The sequence below is a fragment of the Rhinatrema bivittatum genome, chromosome 1, assembly GCF_901001135.1.
Source record: "Rhinatrema bivittatum chromosome 1, aRhiBiv1.1, whole genome shotgun sequence".
In the NCBI taxonomy this organism is placed as follows: domain Eukaryota; kingdom Metazoa; phylum Chordata; class Amphibia; order Gymnophiona; family Rhinatrematidae; genus Rhinatrema; species Rhinatrema bivittatum.
The window spans coordinates 107154771-107176565 of NC_042615.1; the positions used below are offsets into that span (position 1 = coordinate 107154771).

Sequence of the window (21795 nt, forward strand, 5' to 3'; positions counted from 1 at the left end):
GACAATGTGGTACCAATGTATTGAACTCATAAATGTATTTTGTTCTAATCTCAACAAGATATTATCTAAATTGCCACCTCTCCATTTAATAGTGGGTTTATGGATTACACAGAACCTATATTCTTCAAACTTGTGGCCAGCTACAACAGTCTATCTGCCCCACTGTAGTTCGAAAGCTAGGGTTCAAAAATACACAGCTTATTTCCCAACAGATCCTTGCCAGAATTGAAGAAGTTCCATAGCCATGGATGTGGAGCAGTCTGGCTCATCAAATACCCAGTTCCATAGCCATGGATGTGGAGCAGTCTGGCTCATCAAATACCCAGTTCCATAGCCATGGATGTGGAGCAGTCTGGCTCATCAAATACCAAGTGCACAAACCTATTCCAGTTCACTAGGAGTGGATCCTCTTTTTCCCAGAGAGGGGAGGCCCAGGTCAGAGTGGACCCCCCAAGTAAGGACAAGACATTAGAGATGTGCTTCGTTTTTATCTACCGGGTTGTTTATTGACTCGGATACTTCGTGGTAAAATTTGGGTTTTCTCGTTTAGTTTTTTTGAAAAATGAAACGAGGAAACCCGAAACCGGCCCAAAAAACGAAGCGGGAAACGAAGCTAAAAAAAACCCCACCCCAAGCATTTAAATTCATTTTAATACATTACATACAACCCCCCCCCCCCCCCACCATCCCGATCCCTCCCCAAGACTTACTAACATCCCTGGGGGTCCAGCGGGGTCCCAGCATTTGTCCCTCCGTGCCCAGTGTGCTACTGCAAGCCGTGCTCCTCAAAATGGTGCCGAATAGCCTCTGAACTACTATGTCACAGGGGCTACCGGCACCATTGGTCAGCCCCTGTCACATGATATGAGCACAAGATGGCGCCGATGGCCATGTGACAGGGGCTGACCAATGGCGCCATTAGCCCCTGTGACATAGTAGTTCAGAGGCTATTCGGCACCATTTTGAGCATGGCTAGCAGTGGCACACCGAGCACGGAGGGACAAATGGAACCCGGGACCCCGCTGGACCCCCAGGGATGTTAGTAAGTCTTGGGGAGGGTGGTTGTTTTATACTTAATCTTAATGTTTGGGGTGGTTTTTAATTTAAAAATAAAATGTGCCCCTCTCCCCACACAAACCCGAAAAACGAAATTTCCCCGAAGTTTGGGGAAAATCCTTTTCGGGTTTCGGGGCCCCCGAACCACGACAAATTAGGCAATTTCGTTGCAATTGCCTAATTCGTGATAAACGATTGCACATCTCTAGGTAGGATCACCCTCATACCTCAGAGGTGGAAGCAAATAAAGCATGTAAGAAGTAGGCCGGACTGGCAGTATCGGAGCTGGAATCACAGGAAGTGAAGGAGCATCCATATTCTCCAGGAAGCTGATAATCTTATCCATTTGACTTTGCTGCTGCTGTAACTGGTGGGTTATCGACCATGGCAGAAACCTGGGCCAAGATTGTCAAGTTCATGGCCTCAGCAATCTGTTAAGGGTAGCGGGTGTGTGTGAGCACTTTGTGCAGTGGCATAGTTGATGCAGCCTTGAGGGTAAACCCCTGAGGCCTGCACTGGCAGTTGACAAATGTGCTAGGTAGCAGGACAGACTGGAAATTCAGTTTCACCTGTTGCCTCCCCCTGCAGGATGAGCCTTTGGGTTCTGGCAGCCCGCAGGTCTTAGGTGGGTCCCTAGGGCATAAAGTATAATTAGAGTCCAGAAGCACATCAGGGTCAGGATAGACAGCAGTAATAAAAAGCCAGAAACAGGCCAAGGTTGGAGCAGATGCCTAGCAAGAGTGGTCAGGTCCAGGCAAAGGATCAGATCCAGGCAGCAAGCATTTGTGGTCAAGTCTGGGAATTGTTGTCAGGTCCAAGTAAGAGGTCAAGATCTGCTGAGTAAAGACAAGGGAGGATGAATTCACACAGAAACTCTGGACAAGGCAAACAAGACATGGCAAGGCTGGAGAGCAAGGATGGAAGACAAGGCTGGATGAGGAAAGGCTGAAAGACAAGGCTGGAACCAGGAATACAGGAGAACAGGAACCTGGAACATGTACCACTAGGCATGAGACACATTGCTGAGGCAAGGAAGTACTGCGTGGCCTTGGCTTATATAGGCCAGGAGGCTGATGCCATCTGGAGGCACCATTCTGGGTTTTTCTCCATATTGAACATATTAAGGTAAATCTTAAAAAAGTACGCGCGCACGTACTTTTGTTCACGCAAACCGGCGCAAACAAAAGTATGCTGGATTTTATAAGATACACACATAGCTGCGCGTATCTTATAAAATCAGGGGTCGGCGTGCAAGGCTGTGCAAAATCGTCAGACTGCGCGCGCCAAGCCGCGCAGCCTGCCTCCCTTCCCTCCGAGGCCGCTCCGAAATCGGATCGGCCTCGGAGGGAACTTTCCTTCTGCATCCCCCCCACCTTCCCCTCCCTTCCCCTATCTAACCCACCCCCCAGACCTACCTAAATCCCCCTACCTTTGTTGTACAAGTTATGCCTGCTTGAGGCAGGCGTAACTTGCGCGCGCCGCCTCGGCATCCCCCGGCACAGGCCGCAGTGCCGAGGGACTCGGGACCACCCTCCCGGCCCGCCCCCAAACCATCGCCATGCCCCCGGACCTACCCCGGACTGCCCCCTGACCCCGGGCACGCCCCCAGACACACCCTAGGCCTTCCGGGACTTATGAGCGCCCCGGGGCTTTGCGCGTGCCGGCGGCCTATGCAAAATAGGTGCGCCGGCACGCGCTTTTAAAATCTACCTCATTATGTATGCACATTCACCTATGGGAAGGCTGCAACCTGACAGCATCAACAGCGGTTGGCAGCATATGGCGATGGTTGTGTTCTGCTGCAATAGCAGGTTCCTGGCAGCATGCATCAGCGATGGGGGTGAGTCACAACTCGCAGGGATACCTCGCGAGCCAAATCATAATACTAACTTGTATAATCAGTGATATTTTACAAGTAGTCAAGTTTCTATTGCTGACAGCTGGGATGTATTCTTAAGGTGAATTTTCAAAGGAGTTATGATTGCAAAATTAGCATATGCTCATTTATAATCATCACAATTATGCATGCATTTTCATTTTCATGCACACATCTACCTAAACTTGTAAACTTGTAAATAATTTGTAAATGTTGTAAATAAGTTCCTTCTGTAAATAAGTTCCTTCTGTATTTACGATTGTTTTGCTCTCTCTCACGCTACCTGCATTTCTCTCTTTCCTCTCCTATTTCCCCCACCCCTCGCCTCTTTCTTGCCTGCTCCCATCCCTTGCCCCCTGTTCATTGTAATTCCTCCTTCTTTGAGTTATTTGTAAACCGGCGTGATGTGCCTTACGAACGTCGGTATATTAAAAGATGTTAAATAAAAATAAAAATAAATAATAAACAATAATAATAAACAAAAAAGGGGCAGTCTGGGGCAATCTGAAGCGGGATCAAGAGGAACGTGTATAAGTTGCTATTTTTTACCAGATTTATCCAATTATGTTAGGCAACTTATTCATGCAATTTTATAACTGATAATTATCTAATGCAATTGATATCATACTTGCCTATTGTCTGCTATTATTGGGTGGGATTCTGGATGAACTGGGGGAGTTCAGACTGAAGTACTAGGAGGGTCTAAATGAACTGGAGAAGGACTGGATGAACTGGTAGAGGTAGTAGTCAAACTGGTGATTTCAATTACTTACTCTTTTTTTTTTTTTAAATATATCTGCTTCTGAGTAGAAATCAGGATTTTATGTGAACAGGGTCTAATTTTTTTACATATAAAATATTTATGCTTATATTTAGAAAATAGGTATTGATATTCATATATACTGAAAAATGTGTATATTAAGGGAGTAGACATATGTATATTTTGTAATCTGTGTGGACCAGATACACGCAATTCTGAAGTAGTATACTAGTTCTCAGATCCATACACATGTATATGTAGTAGAGGTGTACAGAGCTTAAAAATTTGTTTTCGTTTTTTGGTTTGTTTTTGGGAAAATGTTTCCCCACAAATTTCAGTTTGTGGAATGTTAGATTCGGATCATTCATAGTCCTCTTTTTTCTTTTTTGTCTTTCTTCTTTAAACTAACACTGTGTGCTGGAGTCACGATGGAGATAATCAACTCTGGCACATTCACCCCAGCAGACAGTGCCATTTTGATGTACAGCAATGCTATACAATAACATACATCAAAATGTTGCTATCTGCTGGTGTGAATGCAAAAAGTTAATTAACTCTGATGTGGCCCCAGTGCACAGCATCAGTTTAAACAAGAAAGAAGAGAGGCCTTGGATATGGGTCTGGGCCTGACCCTAGGCTGAGGCATACATGTTGGGACCCATTTCTTGCTCTTGAATACCCAATGGATCAGGTAAGTGACTCATCGGGGGGGGGGGGGGGTGTTGGGTCTCAGTCGAGGCCCTGGTCAATACCCCGGCATTGCGCTCAGGACTAGGCTATAGCCCCTGCTTTGGGCCTTGGCCTATGATCTAGGTGAGGCCTTGGCTTCTGGCCTGAGCTTAGGCCTAGGCTGAGGTGCAGGCTTCATACTCAGGCTTAGGCCATGGCCCCTGCCTTGCATCTCTGTTTAGGCCCACGTCCAATGCATTCATTTTAAACAAATGCAATGAATAAGATTTTTTCATTTGGGGGCCACTCAGTTCATTTCGGGGCACCTGGTAAGTAGGTTGGAATAGTCAACTACTCTTTTTTGTTGCATCTACTATATTACTATGTTGCTGAGGAAAAAAAAAACACTTTTAGGATGAGTTCAGCAGCATTGTGTTGCTTGTTTATTTTATTCATATATATATTAAAAACACAATAAAATCAATTCCCCCAAATCCAGATTTTCTGACATTATCAGAAAAGTTGTTACTCCTATATGTTGATTTTATAAGGATCATTATAGTATGGTACAAAAGATAGTGAGGAGCAAAGGAGGATAAAAGAAGCAAATATTCATTGGTACCTGCTGGTGAGAACCTCAACATGAGAAATCCAGTATCTGAAATCATTCTCACAAAACCCAAAATAAAACTAAAGAGAAAAAAAAATCCAGATCTTTCTAAAGCAGACCTATTATGTTTAGAAGCAACTGGGAAACTCTGGCTTTATTCATATTTTAAAAATGGTGCTTTTCAAATTTTTTTTTACATTTTAAGCAATTAAGGTTTATGTCATTCTATAATATATATATATATCCTGCTGAGATGGTTCAGTTTGGAATATCCTCTTGATGTACAATCAAAATAAAGTAAAAAAAAAAAAAAAAAGACACTCAGGATCTTAACAAGCTGTTTTCCTTTAACGTTTGAAATATGAATGGTAAAACAAAAAAAAACAAAAAACCCATAAACTTGGCTACTCAAATGGTTTTAGTCTTATTCTTCAGTAGGGCCTTCTTTTGAAATTCATTGCTTTCAATTACATTTTTTTTAAAGAATTCTAATTATGTGTCTATGAAGAATAAAGATGCTCTAGGCTTCATTTGTTTACCATGGAGGGCCTAAAAAAAATGAGGCCAGAGCTTCCCAGCTCATGCAGGGGTTGCAGAGAAAGAGAGGTTTTTTTAATTCGACAAGTTCAGAGAGATTTCTTAGTTTGACGCACACAGCGGGGGGTCTTTGAGCGCCTGCCACTACTTCAGCATTCAGAGCTTTGAAAGTCTTTCCCTGCAGCAGAAATTGTATCAAAAGCCAATGATAATATTCCCTGCAAGGTAAAGCATCCTATTGAAGATTCTAGAGCTGTTTATTTATTCATCACAGTTTTTTCTTACAGGACATATCGGACATCTAGGTAATAATTCACATGAATGATAGAAATCACAAAAAAAATCATTAATCTTTCACCTTCGTTTTTTTCTATACTTAGGATATATATAACTATAATATGCTCTTTCTGACCGTCTAAAATCATCCATACCATTTCTAATCTGAGAATATCATTTTTTTTTCTTTCCCCATTTTTAAAATGCTATTTCTGCCTACTTTCTACCACCAGCTGAGCACATAAGATGATGGGGTTTTTTTTGGTCATTTTCTTCCACTAAATTCTCAAAATGATTGATTAATTTTCCAGATAGATATCCAAAGTCTGTTATGTCCTAAAATGAGCCTTTTTAAGTGACTTTCGGACAGCTGTTTTCTCACACAGCCAATATTAACAGCCTTGTTTATGTTCACAGACACAGCATTTTTATATTTTGTGTTTATCTTAAAGTAGAAAAGGACAAATTGGTATACATTTTCTTTTCTGTTTTGTTTTCACAACAGAATTGGTGCTGGGAGGCTACAACAACCTTTGTGTGACGTTGCCACAGTCAGCTATCACTCTTACAGAATCAGTTCTCTGCAGACAAAGAGTGTTTCCTATTTCGTCTCCTCTGAGCTGCATTAATAGAGTGACCTTTTCTCACAAATACAGGTGAGTGACTGCAAGGAAAAGCTGTTCCTTTGGACATTGCCATTTGGAGAAGAAAAATAAAAATATTGTGACACTAGGCTTGAGGCCTTTGTCTTAAACACACTTGACTTTCACAGCAGCAGCCATGAAGATTGCTTTCCTATAATTAACCTCCAAAGAAACAAAGGCATTTGGCTTGAGAACTTATTAGAATATCATCAGGTGGTACATGATGCATCTTAAATTCAAGTTATTTGTGGCGATGTGGGGAGGCCAAACTTGAATCATGTGACTCAATAGTCTTAAGTATTCTAGTGCTTAGCTTTGGAGAACTGTAAATTCAATCATTTTGAAGAAATCTATTCTTTGCATTCTCTAGGTTGACATATTCAATTGTTTTATGGTTTCAGGAGAACAAAGTAGAGATAAGCAGAGTTGACTTTGTAGAGACAGGATAATTGACTTCAAAGCTAAAAGTGATCCAAAACAAGGAATGTCTAAAAGGAGCTTATTTTGATTTACTGTCATGTTCCGCCAAGTCATTTGCAGGGATGCGAGAAATACATTGGAAATAGTGTATTATTCGCAAATACTATATAAATGCAAGTCTTATAACCCAGAAATAAGTAGAAACTGATCATGAGAGTTGCAGGGAATTTTCACAGATTTTATGTAAAATCTATTTATTTATTTTTATTTTGATACCATCATTCTATGTAAAAGACAATCACAATGGTTCACAAGTAAATAAAACATTCATACAATTTTATAGACGGTACAAGTACATAAATTTAAAAACAAAAATGAAAAACTTTTCTCCTTAAAAAATTCTAATTCAGTACTACTTGTAAAGCTCTCTTGATCTCATTCTATTTCAAAAGTGCAATTATCTGGTTGACATTCATTTAGGGCATCAGATATATCTTGCTAACTACTTTAATCATGCTAAGGTAACTAATGTAAATTGGTCTCGTCATACCTGTAAATGTATTTTTGTGACAATGCAGTTTATTTGACTGCTTGGACTCATATATTAGCAACAGATCTCCTCAGCATTTTAGCTCAACTGTCCAGTGATTTGCATTGACAGACTTGGATTACTGTAATCCAGTCTACCTAGGGCTTCCAGATTAGCTGAGCTATTTTTTGCTCCTTATCCAAAATGCTGCAGTTCAGTTGATCTCAAGGAGTTGTTACTATGATCATATCACTCCTGTGTTGTCTCTTCTTTGGTTACCTATTATCTAGTGTATTGACTTCAAGGTTGTAATTTTGTTGTACAGAACTTTCAATCTATGGGATGGTCCTGATTATTTGAGGGAGGCTTTTTGAGATTATTCCCCTCTCAAACTCTATATACAGTAGAGAAACGAGATATTTATGTTCCTTCTTTGAGACTGGCCCACTTACAGGAAAATTTGGGTCAAACTGTTTCAATACCAGACCCAGTTTTGTTGTTCTATCTTTGGACCTTCAACCTGAGCCAGAGTATCTGTCTTTTAGGAAAAAAGAAAAAATAAAGACATTTGTTTTCCTTCAGCAAGCTTTTGGTTAAGGCTAAATTCTATTTTATATAGGTTTATGAATGTCTTGATTTTTCTTTTTTTTTTTGTTTTATGTTACTGTATGCTTATTTGTCTATTTGGTTTTATATCTGTTTATTTATAATATTGTATATTTGTTTTAGTTAGCACTGAGAGCGAGTAATTTTAGGAAATTATAAATGTTTGCAATTAGACAAATACAAGGAACAGGAGTCCATCTTAAAAGTCAATGTGTGTTATGTTTGGAAATACTGCATTTAAGCTAAAATGTCAGTTAACAAATTTTATTGAGTGATATATATGTGCCTTTTAAAAAATATTCCACAGCTGGCTTTGTTGCTAGCTCCTCTGTACTCTATATTATTTGGGCAGATAATGTCACCGCAGGTTAATATCTAGAATATTTTTTCTCCACCTCCTTCTCCCAGCTCCCAACAACATACTTGCCCACATCTTGCATGATTGCTACACGGTGGCACTTGAAAACATTTAGATTAGCACTCTGTCCTGTGCTGCAGAGAGTTAGAGAACTCTGGGTTAAGGAGGAACTAGCCTGGTCATGGGTTTGCCCTGCACCGTAAGCATAGGCTACCCACTACAAGACTACACACTTCCAGAAACTGGGATGGGATAGGGAGAAAGGTTAATTCCAAGGCTGGTATGGGCAGAAGATAAATTTCCAAAGCATATATGTCATCCTATCTTGGTGCCTTTCTAAAAAACAGCGTTTAACCCCACACAGAGGAAGGAAGCTGGATAGTGTGAGAGACTGATACTCTTAGCTTAAGAAAGACAGATAAAGGTTGTAACAGAATGAGAGCTGTGAAAGAGACAAAGGCAAGAAGAGGGAGAATATAGTTGATCCTAGATGATATGCACTTGGAATCAGTCCACAAAGAAAGATTATGTAGGCTGTGAGAAACATAAAGTACACAATATGTGTAAGGGCCAGCTTTCTCTTCCTCCTATGACTCATATTCGCCATCGCTTACTTAATGAAATAATGCAATGCATACCCGCTTTCAAACAATGAAGTCTTTTATGTGGGTCATTTGGCCACAGCACAAGCTTTATACAACACATACTTCAACTTAGGATTTTACATATTTATCAATATCAACATTTGTATATAGTTTGAACTTTCTACTCTAACAGGGGGTGACCATGCTTTGCTTTCTCGCCCAATAGCTAGGGCTAGCTCTTCATTGCTGTTGTGTCAAGCGACTTGGAGTCGGAGGATAATGTGAGCAGTGTTGTCTCTTTTAATGACTTACCAGAGCTTGCCAATTGCCTTTCATCGCTTGCTCTGATGTTATTAATGCTGGGGGTGCAGGTATTGTTCTTTGTTTTTGGGGCCTTTGCTTGCGCTGAAGCGTTACTGCCAAGCAGCAGCTGTCTTCGCCATTCCGTACCATGCTCTTGTGCGTGTTCCCTAATTTTGGCCATTAGGTCTTCTAAGTCTCGCTGATTGTTAGCTGTGAGCGCTTTTCGTCGTGGTCTTTCTTTCAAGCTTGGCTTGGTGGCTTGTTGTCGTTTCTTGCTTCTGGTCTTTTTGTTCTCTAATTGCTTTGCTGGCACTTGGGCTTTGCTTCCTTTTCGTGTTGCCATCCTGCCATGAAAATACCTAAGATGTGAATACTGCGAGGAAATAGTATTGTGAAACATATGTTGTATATATATTTTTTTGAAAACCAGTGCAATTACCAAAATGTTGCATTTTTTAAATATATATATATCTGTCACTTTAAATCTTTTGCCTTCAGAAAGATGGCCACTGTTGTGAACCCCCATTTCCTCTCTTTTTTGTTTTTGCCAGTTTCCAATATGGCCACCACCACATTCTTTTTACCCATTTCTAATATGGCCACCACCATGTGCTGCTTCCTAATGCCCTGCCCTTCCCAAGATGGTCGCTTACCCTTCCTTTCACAATGCATTTAGCCAACTTCAAGATGGCCACCACCACATGTTTTTGTGCCATCTTGAAGTACAAGGAGAGGAGGCGCTGCACCTCTGCCCATGCTGCACTGCCAGGGATCAGGTTGCTGCCCAAGGGGGCAATCAGGCTGCCACTTGCGCCCTAGCTGCCCGCATGAGGCCCCAAACATTTTGAAAACTGGGGGTGTGGCCTCAGGGGTAGGCCAAGCTGCCCTCTCGTCGCCGTCCATGTTCCTCGGCCTCCAGCACTGGCATATTGTGATTGGCAGCCCAAGAGCATGGGAAGGGGAGGAGATGAAGCAAGGGTGGGGGTAACACGGGCCGCACCGCCAGCCTCCTATCATGCAGTTTTGACTTCTTCCTTCTTTTATTTTTTATTTTAGCTTCATCCACCACCCCCAGCTGCCAGATCTCCCCAGCACCTCCTCCCTCCCCCAGCACACCCATCGCGATCCTGTCTCACACAGTGGGGAGAAAAATCACAACCAACTCCCTGGCGATCCCACTGGCAATAGCGAATCTCACCACCAGATCACTCCATACATCAGGGAGAAGCCGGGAAGCTCGCTACCGCCCATGTCGGCGATCTCACCACCGCTGGCGAGTCTCGGCACCATGAACTTTCCCTTCCTCCTCTTTTTTTTTTTGTTGCCAGCGAAGGTTCGTATCGAAGCCCTCAGCCTCACAACTCATGACTGGGTCCTTGCCCACCATCTCCCGGTCCCACGCAAGCAGTGCAGAGCCTGGCGGGACCTCCGCCGCTGCCTGCTCCCCCTCCACACTCCCCCATTTGTTTGGGGTTTTTTTTGTATACCTGATGTTGGCTGCACTGCTCTACTCAGCAGGCTACCAGCTCAAAAAGGAACTGCTGCTGAGATAAACTGCTGCCAAGGACGCCTGCCGCTTTGCAAAAAGGGGGAGTCTTGCTGGTCGAAAGCTTTTAAGCTTCTGTGGTCATCCAGTGGCAGCCTTTGTTCCCTCCCCTTTTTGGTCCCTCCCTTCACCTTTCTTTAAGTGTCCCATCTTTCCTTACCCTCCCTCCTCTTAATCTTCCCCCTCCCCTAACTCCTTCTGCCTGCCCTGCCCAAGCCCTACCTCCCTACTTACCTCACCTTTCCCTCCCCCCTTAGCTGGTTTGTCGTCCGCTGCACAACACATATTGTGCTTGCCCATGGACATTCGTCCGTTTTCACTCAGGGGACTTTGTAAAAGGAATGGAAAATGAGAAGGAAGAAATATAGCTTTAAAGAGGAGTTTTTGGAGGGTTATGTCTACAATAGGACTCTACCTAGCTGAATATGAACCCGGTTTAAGATGCAGTTAGCCCACCAGAGAAGCAGAGGCTGCTGTAAAGGGAACAATGAAAGGAAAGAGGATATGATATCACCATAGCCAAGAAGTTACTAAGTGATACAGTTCCAAGGGAACAGGAGGTTTGGAGATAGGTATGGCCAGTTAGGGCATTGTTTAAGAGGAAACAAAAGTCCCTTGGAAAAGCTGAAGAAGGGTAACTGGTAAACAGAGGGTCAAACAGCTGCCAGGCAGAACCTTCAAGAGGACAGGGGTCTTCCAGGGAGGCAGAACAGCTAGAGGAGCAGGGCCTTGTCAGAAGGAGACTAGGGTAAGCCTGGAGCTATCACTGCAAAAGGGCATAGTTTTGTGTGGAGCCTGGTTTAGAGAATTCCAGGTTTCAGCTTTAAAGAGAGCTTTTGGTTGATGTTTGCCAATCTTTAAATAAATGCTTGATGTATATATATGGGATTCTTCTATCTCAAGAAGGAACTATGTTTGATCTGTGAAATAACAAATGTCACAGAAATAAAACACACTGTTTCTGCAAGGTTGCCTAGTTACTTGGTTATTCAGGCTATCTTGCGATGGTCTAGTACAGGGTGCAGGTAGCATTCTGGCACAGTGAGAAATACATGAAAGAAACACAGGCAGGACAAAAGCAAGAGTTGACAGAGAGAGACACACATAGCTAGAAAGTTAAATTATAGAATTTATTTACAAGTAAATAAAGCAGGTCTGGTCTGGTCTGGTTGTGGTCTGGTCTGAAAATGTTCATTAATGCTGCATCCTCTCCCCTCACTCCTCCTGCCTTGTAGATTTATCTCCTCTCTGGCAAAGATGCCTCCTCTTCGAAGTGCTCATTGATTTGTTGTTTAGTGAGGGTTGCAAGGAGTATTATGGCACTGAAGAAGAGAAGACATAGATGAGGGTACACAGGTGGAGCTGCCATGAGCTTATGATCTGAGGAATAGTGGGTGACATGGAAGAGCCTTGGAGTGCGGTGCAAAATGCATAATCACTCACAGAAACAGGGGAAAGAGACCTGGACTCAGTATTAATTTGTAGAGATGTGAATCGTGTGATCGATCGTCTTAACGATCGATTTCGGCTGGTGGGGGGGAGGGAATCGGATCGTCGCAGTTTTGGTTTTTTAAATATCGTGTAAATCGTAAATCGGGGGAGGGCGGGAAAACCGGCACACTAAAACATCCCTAAAACCCACCCCTACCCTTTAAAATAAATCCCCCACCCTCCCGAACCCCCCAAAATGCCTTAAATTACCTGGGGTCCAGAGGGGGGGTCCCGGTGTGATCTTTTACTCTCGGGCCTCCGGTGCGTTGTAGAAATGGCACCGGCGCTACCTTTGCCCTGTCATATGACAGGGCAAAGTTAGCGCCGGCGCCATTTTGTTTTTGTCCCCCGACGTCAGGAGCGTAGGAGATCGCTCCCGGACCCCCGCTGGACCCCCAGGGACTTTTGGCCAGCTTGGGGGGGCCTCCTGTCCCCCACAAGACTTGCCAAAAGTCCAGCAAGGGTCCGGGAGCGACCTCCTGCACTCGAATTGTTTTGCCGTACAAAATGGCGCCCGGCCATACACCGTATGGCCGGCGCCATTTTGTATGGCAAAACGACGGGGGGGGGGGGGGGCCCGGTGTGATCTTTTACTCTCGGGCCTCCGGTGCATTGTAGAAATGGCGCCGGCGCTACCTTTGCCCTGTCAGGGCAAAGGTAGCGCCGGCGCCATTTTGTTTTTTGTCCCCTGACGTCAGGAGCGTAGGAGATCGCTCCCGGACCTCCGCTGGACCCCCAGGGACTTTTGGCCAGCTTGGGGGGGCTTGAGGGGGCCTCCTGACCCCCACAAGACTTTTGGCAAGTCTTGTGGGGGTCAGGAGGCCACCCCAAGAGTAGGAGATCGCTCCCGGACCCCCGCTGGACCCCCAGGGACTTTTGGCCAGCTTGGGGGGGCCTCCTGTCCCCCACAAGACTTGCCAAAAGTCCAGCAAGGGTCCGGGAGCAACCTCCTGCACTCGAATTGTTTTGCCGTACAAAATGGCGCCGGCCATACGGTGTATGGCCGGGCGCCATTTTGTACGGCAAAACGACGTCAGGAGCATAGGAAATCGCTCCCGGACCTCCGCTGGACCCCCAGGGACTTTTGGCCAGCTTGGGGGGGCCTCCTGACCCCCACAAGACTTGCCAAAAGTCCAGCGGGGGTCCGGGAGCAACCTCCTGCCCTCGAATTGTTTTGCCATACAAAATGGTGCCGGCCATACGGCGTATGGCCGGCGCCATTTTGTATGGCAAAACGACGGGGGGGGGGGGGGGGGCCGGTGTGATCTTTTACTCTCGGGCCTCCGGTGCATTGTAGAAATGGCGCCGGCGCTACCTTTGCCCTGTCAGGGCAAAGGTAGCGCCGGCGCCATTTTGTTTTTTGTCCCCCGACGTCAGGAGCGTAGGAGATCGCTCCCGGACCTCCGCTGGACCCCCAGGGACTTTTGGCCAGCTTGGGGGGGCTTGAGGGGGCCTCCTGACCCCCACAAGACTTTTGGCAAGTCTTGTGGGGGTCAGGAGGCCCCCCCAAGCTGGCCAAAAGTCCCTGGGGGTCCAGCAGAGGTCCGGGAGCGATCTCCTACGCTCCTGACGTCGGGGGACAAAAAACAAAATGGCGCCGGCGCTACCTTTGCCCTGACAGGGCAAAGGTAGCGCCGGCGCCATTTCTACAATGCACCGGAGGCCCGAGAGTAAAAGATCACACCGGGCCCCCCCCCCCCACTAGACCCCAGGTAATTTAAGGCATTGGGGGGGGGGTTCGGGAGGGTGGGGGATTTATTTTAAAGGGTCGGGGTGGGTTTTAGGGTTCTTTTAGTGTGCCGGTTTTCCCGCCCTCCCCCTTCCCCTCCCCCTTCCCCCGATTTACGATTTTTGACGATAAATCGGGGAAATTCCTATTAAATATCGCCTCTAACGATTTTTGACGATTTAAAATATATTGGACGATATTTTAAATCGTCAAAAAACATTCACATCCCTATTAATTTGTAGTGGCAAGAAGTATCAGGAGCAGGACTTATGAAGAGACCAATCAGGTACACAGTCAGTACAGAGCTTTGAAGGTGACAGCTCTGATTTAATTGAACATATGCTTTATTTATTAGATTTTACATATTTGAAAAATTGGTGATGACTGTTTACTCCTCTCCCTTGATATCTGATAATTATAATTAACATTAATAGCATGCAAAGTATCCATTTATGCACACCCTACCCCCTTTTCCATTTTATTATTCCAGCACTCCAACATTGCACAAGTATATGTTCTGGTACTTTTGGCACTTTGACTAAAAAGTCTGTTGATCCAGAGCATACCAAAAATAGTCCCTACAATATGAATAAAAAAATTATGAAAGACATGTTGGGATTATTTTACTAAAATTGTCTTCTTTGTAATCATTGTTTGATCAGAATAAAATATGATTCTCTCTCTTCTTTGGGTCTTGCTTACTTCTTCCATATTACAATGGTTAGTAATTTCATAAATAGGAGAATACATTCATTTCATTGCTTATTTTCGGGGAGTAGCTGGTTAATAACACATTTTTTCTGTGCCCTGCTGGTAGTGAAGCTGCCTGTGGGAAGCTTAAAGTTTCAGAATATCGGTAAACCTATTGTTTCTGGAGCAGAGGAATACAACCCTGGTCCTCAAGAACCACAAAAAGTTTTGGTTTTCAGCCTATTCACATTAAGGTGAATTTCAAAAGCCTGGTATGTGTGTTAATTGGAGGATGGGCGAATAAGTTGGTCTTGTGCACGCCAACTATATTTTATAAAGCTCTGAGATCTGAGTGTAAATGCTACGGTGTGCACATCTAAACAATTTCCAAAAAGGGTCAGTGCAGGAGCATTTTGGAGCATGGCCAAGAGATGAGGGTGTAAATACCCCAGCGTGTGCTAAGGTCCCCTCTGCTGCATAACTTTACTTCTGCTATAGAGGCCATGTAAGTCATAAAATAAAAATATTGAGTCATTCATTTCTGAGGGGTTTAAAGGGTACGGGATTAGTAGGGGGAGTGTAGGCTATCAAGCCAGTGGGGGTTGGAGGACTTAGCTGTCAACTGGGTGAACTGGTGGATGAAATGGTAAATTGGGAATGCCGTGGGTGCACACCTTTTTTAAAAATCCTCTAACTTATACAGCCAAAGCGGGATTTGCGTGTCCATGCATGTGCCCACTTAAAATTTGGCACATGTGCATGCAGAAAGGCTATTTTATAACACAAATGCATTAACGTGTGCAAGTTATAAAATAGCCGCGTCCCTGGATGCGGGCTGCTGTACGTACGCAAATGTGTGCCCATGCACCGGTTTGAAAGTTACTTTCATTGAGTGCTCATCATTCACGTTTACATGCATTTGACTGGAGAACCACACAGAGGCAGGTGCAAACGGTAAGATAGAGGTCAGGGGGGTTAGAATAGAGCTAGGGAGTGGAAAGGTTAGGGGAAGGGAACTGGGAAGGCTGTGGGCATTGGTGCACGCAAGATGCACTAGTGTGCACCCCCTTGCGTGCAACGACCCCCTGTGCGCACATGTTATAAAATTGGGCATCCATGTGTGTGCACCAGGTAGTGTGCACACATGTACGCCCACATGTACCTTTGAAAATCTACCCCTATATTGTTACCATGTATCCCAGGCCTGGGGTTCTTTCCCTTGACTATCAAAGCCCGTTTCCCATAACTAAACAGTCTAGGTTTCGTTTCTTACATTGCAGGTAAAAATATTACAAAACAAATTACTTTATTAGGGCAAATGTTTTATAAAACACAGTATCCCTATGCTAACTGTCTTATCCTTATTTGCAAGTAAAGGACAGTATTTGCAATTTTGCAATTAAACATGATCCCTTCCTCCACAACTTTAACTTTAGCAAATGTTTTATAACATATGATAATTATCTAGGCTTGCCAACTTGCTCCAAATTTTCATAATCTGAATTCCCTATTGCCTTCCCTTAGAAAAACAAAACCTCAAGTCTTTGTATGCAATAGGATAAAACCAGGACAGAACCAGATTTTAACCCATTGATCAACTTGACCTGAAATTTCAAGCCTAAACTAGTCATTCAATATGTCATATTCTATAGATGTGCACACAATTTCCATAGAGCTCAGTGATTTGTATGGTTAAAATCAGTGACAGTACAATTAGTAAGGGTTGGCACTTGCTCCAATGATCTGAGCTCTTGCCTTTGGCTAGGCTGGATCCATCTTTCCCACATCTACATTGTAAAATGTAACTCCTTTCTATAGTCTACCTCAAAATGACACAGCTCAGCTTTGTGTTTTGCCTTCTTAGTAAACCTTAACTGAGATATGCAAAGTTCCCTGTCTTACTTTTTGCAATTTCAGCATACAGCAATTAAATCCGTACACAGCTCTTCAGTATCTGAGCTCTGCGTAACTTTTTTATTGAAGTCCAAATTGATATTTGATTTGAATGGCAAGAAGCACACTTGATTTGAAGATGGAACCACGCACACTCTGTGCTTCTAGTGCTTGCTTATACTGCAACATCAAGGAATAAATAAAATAATTTTATAATAGGAAGAATTCAGACATGCAATAACCATAGTAATTGACATCAGTTTTATTAATCCGTTATGATGGCGTTATTTTAACGTTTCCGAATGGCGGTATATAAAACTCTTCAAAATAAATAAATAAATAAATAAATAAATAAAAATAAAACTGAAAAGACTACATTCTGATTAAAGAATATCATAATTACATGCCTATATTTGAACATTCTTTGCTAATTTTTTGCTTTCTTTATTTCTAAACTACACACACAATGATTTTCCCCAGTTACAGCTAGCAATGAATCTACTTCATAAAGATGAAAGTCTGAGTCAACCATGTCAAGATTTGAACCTGTGAACTATGGATTTACTTGTAATTGATTGATAGCTTATCAATGTATCATTTCCCTTTGATTTCTACTCATGATATCAGATATACTATTCTGAAATATACATTTGAGCTTCCAAGTCACAAATTTGGCCCAAAAGAACATAAGAACATAAGAAATTGCCATACTGGATCAGACCAAGGGTCCATCAAGCCCAGCATCCTGTTTCCAACAGAGGCCAATCCATATCTTCCTTACAAAAATTTGTCAAATAGAGATTATTTTATTAAGTTCATTTAAGTTTGTTTTACTCTAGGATATACATTGGTTTATATATTTCATTTTAAATAGCTATTTATCATTATCATGTTTTTTAAATGAGAGATAAAATCTAGTTCCTTGAAGCTGTGTCAGCATTTGAATTGTTAAATCAAGCATGGCACATTTTAATTTTAATTTTATTAAGGTTGCTCAGCTCACTGGACAACAAATACAGTGCAAGTTGTTGACCTGATTTTAACTACCCAGGGAAATGTTTAATCTAAAGTGAAAGTGTGGGCCAAAGCATATAGTAGCTGTAATCACTTCCCAGGGAATCTCCTGTTAGTAAGATCATTTCCAGGCCATGAGAAGTAGTCTTAATGGACATACCCTTTGCTCCATTTCAGTGTGCTCTTACTGTATTAGGGCAGACCAGCATCAGGAGAAAGCTAAGATGATGCAAATTTCAAGCACCAATACCTGCCAAATTATAAGTAGCTAGATAATGGAGGAATGCATTTTACCCGTTTAATTCCTCTGTTCTTGAAGGATGTTTGTCTTTATAAGCAGATTATAGGAGAAACCCACTGGTGAATAGATCTCTTGCCATCCCTTTACTTGCTGACAAGGAAAATGAGCAAACTTTCCCAATGAACAGACAATCTAAAATGAGACTATTCTCTCATAAGAAAAGTTTAAGATAGTAATTTTTCAATTGTGTGTATAATTCAGCACCTATTCAGCACCTAAAGTTTCATCTGTATTTTATAAACACAGGAACCACACAGTTGATAAAATACTGCATATTACAAATTTGCACATATGATTTAGTACACAAATGATTTTTAAATGTAAGAATCCACATAGTTTATACACCTATTTTATAAAAGTACACATATATAATTTGTGCATTAAATAATTGTAATGTATGCACATAATGATTCCCAATTTAAGTGGGGAGGCAGGTATTTTATAAAGTTTGCTGATTCATGCACATTTCTCACTTATGGAAATTCTTGTGCACCTGTTTCCAAGCACCAGCTCACCAAGATCTCCACCAGTTGACACAGACTTTCACCAGTTCACCAAAACACTTAACTACTTGCCCCAGACTTCCCATGCAAACATTGTAGATGAAAGAGAAGTCAGATTTAATATCCATCACCTAATTGACAGGTGTAAAAGCATGCATGCATATTTCATGCCACATTACATACTACACTTATAAAATACATGAGTGTGTGAATACTTTATGACCCTACCTTGGAAAGCCTCACAATGACCTTTAAATGGCTTCTTTGTACACACATACTGTAAGTTTCCATGTGGCAGTGACAGTATGCATATACTCTCATCCTTCTGAAAATTAATTTACTATACACAGAGGTTACTTACACACATATATGCCAATTTTATGCACATTTCCCATGTAAGTCTTTGAAAATTCACCCCTAAATATACCACTCAGTGTTATAATTAGTGAGTTTTGGGTGGACCCTTGGACACTGTGGCAGCTGACCACGCCCATGGGGGGAAGTCCCGTGAGGGGCCACAGGTCAGGCTCAGCTGAGGACACACAAACACAGAGATTGATCTTTTATTAGACAATGTGATGAAGCCACCAGAGGTGGCAGTAGTGAGCAGCAGACGTAGCCCGGCTGGGCTAGTATCCCTCAGGCGCTGGAACAGCGACTCCTCCGGTAGCAGTGCTGTAGTGGAAGGAACTGAGAATAATGAGTACAGTGGAATATGCACAAAGCCCCAGTATGGAGAACCCCAGGATAGGGAGAGCAGGCCCTCGAGGAGCGAGTACCTGATCCCTGAGGGTTGAGAGGCTTGAAGGCAATGTACTCACACAGCGGTTCCACATAGGAGATGGCACTAGGGCTAGAACGGAGGCAGGCCCTCGAGGAGCGAGTACCTGGTTCCAGGGAACAGCTGTGAGATGAAGATGGTAGTACTCACTGGTGTTGAAGATAGCGAATCCTTCCAGGCAGAAGAGAAGGTAGGAGTAGACAGCGAGTCAGGGAACATGGTCCCTCGAGGAGCGAGTACCGGTTTCCTGATAGCGACCTGAAAAGCAAGTGAGGCCCCCGAGGAGCGGGTACCCCGTTAGCGTTAAGAGTCCAATGGAAAATTGGAGAGGCAGAGTAGCTGGGTATGGAGAGCGATTCCCATCCGTAAGAAACCCCCTTGCTAACTCAAAGGCTAGCAAACATCGTAGGCTTTAAATATCCAGGCAGCGTGACATCATCACAGGGGGACGCCCCTGAGGTTCGCGCCAAGTAGGAAATAAGAGTGAGGTCTGCGCGGCATGTGCGCCCTAAGGTACCAGTGGAGCATGGTGGGAGGCAGCGCCCAAGTCAGTCTGGAGATGCCGGAGAGGACGGCAGGCAGACGCCGTGGCAGCCAGGCATCCATCCAAAGCGAGAGGAGGTACAAAGAAAGAAAGGTAGGTGGAGTGAAGCTGTCAGGAAGGGACAATTGCAACACTCAGCTTCTTTGGAATAGATATATGTGTTATCGCTTTAAATTTAATAACAGTAGGTCTATACAAGATTCAGATTGACTAAAAATCTGACCTACTGTTATGTAAGTGGACCCTTGACCCAGAGTAAAAGTCACCCACCTGAGGAATCTAGGTGCCTTTCGACTCTGGAAGTGGAAGTCCCGGTACTAGAACCCCTCAGTACCCTATGCTGGCTTCAGCATGAACGGGGTACAGGCCAACGACAACCAGGTACAGCGTCCTGGTTCCAGGCAGGGGTCAGTGTCCAATCCGAAGGTCCGGGTAGACCGCAGGTAAAGCAAGGTCCAAGTCCAATCCGGGGTCCAGGCAGGCAGCAGGCAAAGCAAAGTCAGAGTCCAATCCGAGGTCCAGGCAGGCAGCAGGCAAGCAAGGTCAAAGTCCAATCCGGGGTCCAGGCAGGCAGCAGGCAAAGCAAAGTCAGAGTCCAATCCGAGGTCCAGGCAGTCAGCAGGCAAGCAAGGTCAAAGTCCAATCCGGGGTCCAGGCAGGCAGCAGGCAAAGCAAAGTCAGAGTCCAATCCGGGTCTAGGCAGGTAGCAAGCAAGGCAAAATCAGGCAGGCAGGAGTCAAACAACCAGGGAACCGCAAACAGGAACAAACCACCAGACCTATTGCAAAGGCAATCAGCCCTACACTGCAAGGGATTTAAATATCCCTCCCTGCTGACGTCCTCTTCCGGGGCCGGCCCCTCTTCCGGGTACCAGCCCCTTTAAGGGGCGGGGCCGATCGCGGGCATGACGACGCTGCTTCCCGGATGGTGGCCATCTTGCTGCCGCGGCCCGTGCGCCGCGGACCGTGGGGAAGGGGACCCGAGCTGGCCTGGCTGGAGAAGGTAGGGGAGCCCGGTCGCGTGCAAACGCGATCGGGGTTCACAACAGTACCCCCCCTCTTACTTCCCCTCCTGGACGGACCGGGTTTCCCAGGATGCATCCGATGAAAGTGAAGAAGCAACGATTTATCCAATATATTTGCCACAGGCTCCCAGGAGTTTTCCTCAGGGCCAAAGCCCTCCCAGCTGATCAAGTACTCCCACCGTCGATGGTGGCGCCGAATGTCCAGAATCTCACGGACTTGATAGATGGCATCCTCAGCGGACTCGACGGCGGGGGTCGGACCCGGGGTCGTATGGAAAGGAGAGGAAGTCAGAGGCTTCAATAGAGACACGTGGAAGGAATTGTGGATTCGAAGACTAGTAGGAAGCCGGAGGCGGTAGGTTACCGGACCCAGACGTTTACTGATAAGGAAAGGTCCGATGTACCGGGGAGCCAGTCGCATGGAAGGAACCCGGAGACGCAGATGACGAGTGGAAAGCCAAACCCGATCTCCCGGAAGAAAGAGCGGAGCGGGACGGCGATGCTTGTCAGCCATCCGTTTCGCTGCCGCGGCAGCCCTGTGCAGGCGAGCGTTGGTGGTGACCCAAAGTTCATGTAGGAGTTGAGCCAAAAGTTGAGCAGCAGGAGAAGCTACCGTAAGAGGGAGAGGTAGTGGAGGGCGAGGTTGTTTACCAAAAACAATTTGAAAAGGAGAGTGTCCAGTGGCAGAATGTACATGCAAATTATGAGAGAATTCGGCCCAGGGGAGAAAGCTGGCCCAATCATCCTGACAGTGGTTCACAAAAAGACGTAAGAATAATTTTAATCCCCTATTGACCCGTTCAGCCAGACCATTCCCCTGCGGATGGAAAGCAGTGGTAAAGTCCAATTGGATGCCGAACTTCTGACAAAGCGCGTTCCAGAATTTGGCCGTGAACTGAGGTCCCCGGTCAGAAGTGATGTGAAGAGGAAGGCCGTGAAGTCGAAAAATATGCGAGGTGAAGAGATCCGCCAATTCGGGAGCCGAAGGCAATTTGGGTAAAGGCAAAAAGTGGACCATCTTAGAAAAACGGTCGACAACGACCCAGATGAC

The 21795-nt window shown here is 44.4% G+C and overlaps 1 long non-coding RNA gene across 1 annotated transcript in view; it reads left to right on the plus strand.

The window, feature by feature from the left end:
* Nucleotides 1–6326: 6326 nt before the first annotated feature.
* LOC115080033 overlaps nt 6327–21795 on the plus strand; it is a 260696-nt gene continuing 245227 nt past the window's right edge. The window contains exon 1 of the long non-coding RNA XR_003853493.1: nt 6327–6440. This is a non-coding gene — a long non-coding RNA (uncharacterized LOC115080033). The remainder of the gene's footprint in view (nt 6441–21795) is intronic.